Source organism: Lathyrus oleraceus, chromosome 3, assembly GCF_024323335.1.
Source record: "Lathyrus oleraceus cultivar Zhongwan6 chromosome 3, CAAS_Psat_ZW6_1.0, whole genome shotgun sequence".
Taxonomy (NCBI): Eukaryota; Viridiplantae; Streptophyta; class Magnoliopsida; order Fabales; family Fabaceae; genus Lathyrus; species Lathyrus oleraceus.
The window spans coordinates 313914520-313921522 of record NC_066581.1 but is presented as its reverse complement, the minus strand read 5'-3'; the positions used below and the strand labels follow the sequence as shown (position 1 = coordinate 313921522).

At 35.2% G+C, this 7003-nt stretch overlaps 1 pseudogene; it reads left to right on the top strand.

Annotated features, from left to right (window-relative positions):
• Positions 1-2863: 2863 nt before the first annotated feature.
• LOC127129205 (uncharacterized) lies at positions 2864-5369 on the top strand (annotated as a pseudogene).
• The last annotated feature ends 1634 nt before the right edge of the window (positions 5370-7003 follow it).

Genomic DNA, 7003 nt, shown 5'->3' with positions numbered 1-7003 from the left:
GCAACTACAAAGCAAGTTGGTTCGTTGGTTAGACGGAAACATACCTGAAGGCGAAAAAAATAGAAGTATTGAGAAACTTGATGTCTTACGTGGATAGATGCGAGTAAAAAATGATAAGGATGCTAGAGAAGTGATGTTTGGACCAAATGATATCAGGTTGATTGTTGTAATCTGTTAGAAATGTTGTTTTTAAATGTTGTGGTTGTCACGCAAAAAGTCAATTGTTGACCAAAAGTCAAATGTTGTATAAATTGTCAATTTTGTAGCCTTTGTACATGTATGGACTTTGGATGTGATTGTATGAAATGATATTTGATATTTGAATGCATTGACTATTTGAAATGAATTGTATGGATATAAAAGATATTGAAATGAATGAACATGATAACATGAATCAATGGACACGGATTTTGAATAAATCAAGACCTAAGGACCAAAATGGATAATGATTAGGACTTATCCAACGATTCATGGACCAAACACCAATGAAAATGGCATGGAATAGACTAAGTGATGAACTTGATGAATACCTAATCATGGATCAATGGACATGACCATAACTTGGATGAACAATGTCAAGCATGAAACAAACACTCTAGCAAGGCCCAAGATGTACAATGAACTAGGTCATAATCAAATATTCGTAGACCAAACAACAATGGCAATGCAAAATGGCATGAATGGCATTGGCTAGATGAGATAGGTTAGGTATGGACTAGGCATGAGGATATGATCAGATGCAATGCTAGGGATGGATTGAATCAAGTGGAAGTTGTGATGTCATGGAAATGGGCTTGAACCAATGAACATAGACAAGCAAAAAATGAACATGTAAGGCCATGAAGTGAATGCTAAACAGACCAAAGAAACCTTCATAATAGACCATGAACAAGTGGGTCTTGAATGGATCTTGACCAGACAAGTGAAACATATACAATGGATGATGCAACAACCATATGACTACCAAACACCACAACAATCATTTCAACCTTTCATCGATGCATCATTCACACCAATGTCTCCCTTCAATCATCCTGGTCGCCCTCCAATAACTCAAACACATCCCAACTACTCTGGCATGAGTCACGAACTCAACTATGGCGGTATCGCTTCATTGCAGATGGTGGTGATGTTCTTGGGCCCTCAAATCCTCAAACACCTTGGATGAATCATCAAAATGGGTTAGGACTACGCGTTTGGGTAGCTAGGGGATGTGGTATCGGAGGTCGATTAGGTCATCTCGGTCAACGACATTAATCTTTATGGTATTCGTATGTAAACGTATATTAATATTAATATCAATTGGTCCGATTTTGACTTTTATCTAAAATGCACATTGTTTTTCAAAAAAAATTACACAACACACATAGGTGTCGGACCAATTGGCGTCTCCTTTAAAACATAACACACAAACACCAATTGGATTGGCAGCACCATGTACATAAGTCATTCCAATTGACGTCACCTCTTTAATTTAGAGAGTAGACGTCAATTCATTTGGCGTCACCTCTTAAAAGTATGATAATTTGAGAATTAGTTAAAAAATAGATTATTTTAAAAAGAAAAACTTAAAAAATTGGTTAATTGAGTAAAAAATTTGTAACGTGTAAAATTTCTTTCAATCGTAGAATTAGTCCTATAGTAGCAATTAAATTTGAATTCTGACAAATGATTTGAATTCTGACAATATTGTTTACATTACATTGTATTTTTCTTTTTCAAAGTGCGAATTCCAAAATTTTAGAAAAAACCACTCATGCTTATCGAATCTTTCAACTAGTCTTTACTTAAATTAAATGTTGTGGATAATCTTTTAGATATCCATACATATTTTTAACACACATATGTTGAAATCTTTAATAGCACATGAATTGCATAAAATTATTTGGGCAAAATAGGTAAAACTTTGATAAATTAATGTGAAAGTTATTTTTATTTAAGTTATACTAGAATATAAAATTGTTAACATTTTCGCGATGTTTGATTTATATTGGGTTAGAGTGTCTTAATTATTGATTATGACGAGTCAAACAACCTGTGCCCTTGCTCTTGTGTATGGACCTAAATGTGTCACATGTCTAACTATTTGTTGTAATGGAAGAGTTTAGGGATAATCCCGTTAGGTTTATTGTAGTATGTGTGTATCTTGTAATAATGTAAACTTTTATTTGTGCTCATGCAACTCACAGTTGGAAATTATAAACAATAAATGTCATGGGTATGTTCCAATATGATAAAATTGAATTTTTGAGTTAATGGTAATAAATGTATTATAAATAATCTCACATAGAAAATGGAGCTAATTTAAAAAAGCATTTATAAAGACATTGAAACATTAAACTCACCAAAGGAGTCAAAGAGGATAAGGTGCCACATGGACATATATGGTGGTCTCAAGCATTATGCCACATATCACATTCGAACAACCCCTCGCCTGTGACACCGGCTCCGGGACTGGGTCTGAGGGTGTGGGCGTGGAGGCGCTAGTGTTGGCTTGTAGGCGGCACTTATAGGCATGGTAGTCAAAATCGCGATCCTACGATTTTACAATCTTACAGCTATCCACTGTGCCAGAGGATGATCAGAATCGTTTTTTGGTAGGCACGGGCAGAATCGCCGTGATAACACGTGAAAACGGTAGAATCGTCGTTTCTAATGAAAAATTCCGTTTTTGTTTAAAGCCCCCTTTAAAAAATTATTTTTTAAATCTGAAACGATTCATTTCATTTTCAGCCTAATAACTAGGGTTTAAGAGTAATTAATATTCAGCCACCAAATAATTATGAATTTATTCCACTTCCCAAAATATACTTATTCATTCCAATTTATTCACATTAAACTATTTCATTTCACCTCTCTCCATTTAAATAAATCTATTGTCTCACTCTATCTATCTTCTCTTTCACGGTAAAACAACCTTTCATTCTCTATTAAAAAAAAATCCAACCTTTCTCCCATGGCTTCAAGTTCTGCTGTTGGAACTTTAGTTGTTGGTGTTCTCACTGCTCCCCCTGCAATTGCACCACCACCACGCCAGAAAACACTACCAAAAAATGCTCCTGGTAACCGAACTGATATGGCATGGAAACATGGCATTGCTGATCCGGATAATCCAAGAAAAATCCAATGCAAGTATTGTCAAAAAAAGGTAATTGGAGGAGTCTACAGGCTAAAGCATCACTTGGCTGGAACTCAAAAAGATGTTGAAGCATGTAAGGCTGTCCCAGATGAAATCAAGAGAGAAATACTGCAGGTTTGTTCAAGATTGCAAGAAAATTTGATTAAAAAAACAGAGGCAATTGTGGAGGAAGAGATGTCAGAGGCATGCTCAATAAGAATGAGCAGTAACAACTCTGGAAACATATTTAAGAAAAGGTGTTTCAGCTCACAACCTAGCATCAATGCAGTTCTAAAGAAGGGTTTAAGAGATGATGCATGTCAAGCAATTGCAAGGTTTTTTTACAATAATGCCATACCATTCAATGTAGCAAGGAGTGAGGAGTTCACTATCATGTGTGATATGATTTCAAGACATGGTAATGGATTCAAACCACCATCTTATCATGACTTGAGAATTAAGTTGTTAAATCAAGAAATTAAGTTAACACATGAAGCTTTGGAAGAACATAGAAAGGAATGGAGGAATATTGGATGCACCATAATGACCGATGGATGGACTGATTGGAAGAGGAGGATAATTTTGAATTTTTTGGTTAATAGTCCAAAGGGTACTGTATTTTTTAATTCTGTTGATGCATCTAACATATGCAAAACAGCCGACAAAATCTTTGAAATGATTGATGCTGTTGTTGAAGAGGTTGGAGAAGATAATGTTGTTCAGGTCGTGACAGATAATGCGGCAAACTACAAGGCGGCCGGTGAGATGCTGATGCGAAAGAGGAAAAAATTATATTGGACACCTTGTGCCACACACTGTCTTGATTTGATGCTTGAAGATTTGGAGAAGAAGATATCGGTTCATGAAGAGACAATTCCAAAGGGTAAAAAAATTACAACTTTTATTTATTCAAGAACTTCTCTGATTTCTATTTTGCATCATCATACAAAAAACAAAGATTTGGTGAGGCCAGGCGCTACTCGATTTGCCACGTCTTACCGTACTTTAGGGTGCTTGTATGAGAAAAAGGAAGCTTTGATAAGAATGTTCACTTCCAAAGAATGGAAATTGAGCAAATGTGCAAAGTTAAGAGATGGAAAAGCCATTGAAGATGTGGTTTTGGACAAAAGTTTTTGGAAGAATATTGTTGTTTGTTTGAGGGGTGCTACACCTCTCATTAAAGTGCTTCGTTTAGTTGATTCAGATCAAAAACCAGCCATGGGATTAATCTATGAGGCAATGGACCAAGCAAAGGAGGAAATTCAAAAGAATTTTAATGGTGTAAAAAAAAGGTATCTTTGTTTTATTTAACTTTATTCACGTATTTGTGTCTGTACTTGATATCAAATGTTAAAAATAACTCAAATTATTATAATTTGTAGTTACAAGTCTATTTGGAATATCATTGATGATAGATGGGACAAAATGCTACATAGACCACTACATGCTGCAGCCTATTATCTCAACCCACAGATGCATTACGGCTCTAGATTCAAAGCTGATATTGAGGTTAGAAAAGGTTTAATGGACTGCTTAACTAAAATGGTGGATGATCCTGAAGAACAGGCTAAGATTGAAGTCCAAATGCATGACTTTAAGAAACAATTAGGGTATTTTGGCACAGAATTGGCCAGACGAACACTTGAAAAATCTACTCCGGCAGATTGGTGGGATTCAATTGGGTTTGAGTGTCCAGAACTGCAAAGATTTGCTATCCGCATACTCAGCTTGACATGCAGTTCATCGGGTTGTGAGCGAAACTGGAGTGCTTTTGAGATGGTAAGACTTTAAGAATTTATAATTAATTGTATAAGGCTTTCATCTTGCTTATGTTAATTTTTTTTCATTTACTGTAATTAAGGTCCATACAAAAAGAAGGAACCGCTTGAAACAAAAAATGATGAATGATGTTGTATTTGTCATGGCTAATTCAAGATTGTCCAAAAAAAAGAAAGGGAGAAGAACATTTGAGATAGAGTTAGATGACCTTGGATCTGATGATGATTGGCTTATGGACGAAGACGGCGACATTGAAATTTCGGATGAAGACTTTATTCAAATGAATCAAGAACAAATTCAAGAGGATGACATTTTTGTTCATGATTTGGAAGATGAACATGATAGAGGGATAAATGAAAATGAATTTGATGATGACTTTGAAGATGAAAATGAAGATGAAGGAGATAATGAAGACAACGATGATCCATTGAATGATTATAACCAACTCCAACATGACTTGTTTGGAAATTGAGTGAATTTTCATTAAGTTTTTCTTATAAGTTTTCAATTATTATTTGCTACTGTTTTGAATGTTGTGGTGTTTTGGAATTGTCTTGAATTAGTTTTAATGAATATTATCCTATGAAATTTCAGTTTTTAAAAGTAATTTTAGTGTTATTTGAATTTTATTTTTATATTATGTAGTGTCATATGTATATTATTAATATATATGCAAAATATATGTGAATTTTTAAATTTGGTAGGATCTTACGATCCGTGTTACGATCCCCCGATTCACGATCTAATTACCCCAACTCGATCTTGCGTAGGATCTCGAGTTTGACTACCTTGCTTATAGGTGAATCATTGCAACATATGGTGAAAAAGTGTTCTTTCATCAAGAGATGCAAACTTATGAAACAACACATGCATGACCTATAAATACATGATTCTTAATTCGAAAATGACAATTATCTTGGGTATTCTTGTTTTCCGACTCTAAGACATCAAAGAGAATACTTTAAATACTTTTAAGGAAAGGTTATGAATCATGATCTTGTCAAGTTGGATCGCTTTGATGGCGGCTTGTAGGCGGCACTAATAGGTGACCCGTTGTAACATATGGTGAAAATGTGTTGTTTCATCAGGAGATGCAAACTTATGAAACAACACATGCATGACCTATAAATACATGATTCTGAATTCGAAAATGACAACTATCCTGGGTATTCTTGCTTTCTGAATCTAAGACATCAAAGAGAGTGCTTGAAATATTTTTAAGGAAAAGTTATGAATCAGGATCTTGTCAAGTTGGATCGCTTTGATGGCGGCTTGTAGGCGGCACTCATAGGTGACCCATTGCAACATATGGTGAAAATGTGTTGTTTCATTAAGATATGCAAACTTATGAAACAACATGCATGACCTATAAATACATGATTCTGAAATCGAAAATGACAATTATCCTGAGTATTCTTGCTTTCCGACTCTAAGACATCAAAGAGAGTGCTTGAAATACTTTTAAGGAAAGTGACTTTGTTCACGATTCAATCTGGATCCATTTAATCTTCTCGGAATTTCTAACAATCTTAAAAGTATTTACACAATGGCTTCCGACGCTGCAGTTTCAAGCATCAAGGTTATGAATCAGTATCTTGTCAAGTTGGATTGCTTTGATGGGACCAACTACACCAGATGGCAAGACAAAATGACATTCCTACTGACTGCCCAGAAGGTTCACAATGTCTTAGATCCTGACTTAGCACCAATTCCTGAACCATCAAAAAATGAATCTGAAAAAGTCAAGAAAGAGCGCAAGAAACGTAAGGAGGATGAATTGTTATGTTGTGGATATATTATGAATACACTAGCGAGTCATCTCTACGACCTCTATACGGATAATCCGTCTGCAATAGAAATCTGGAAAGTGCTCGAATTCAAGTTCAAGGCCGAAGAGGAAGGTACGAAGAAGTTTTTAATTTCTAAATATTTTGATTTTAAATTTATAGACTGCAAGTCCATTCTTCCCCAAGTGCATGAGTTGCAAGTCCTCGTAAATAAAATAAAAGCGGTGAAAATAGACATCCCTGGGACCTTTCAAGTCGGTGCAATCATTGCGAAATTGTCACCTTCGTGGAAAGGCTACAAAAAGAAATTGTTGCACAG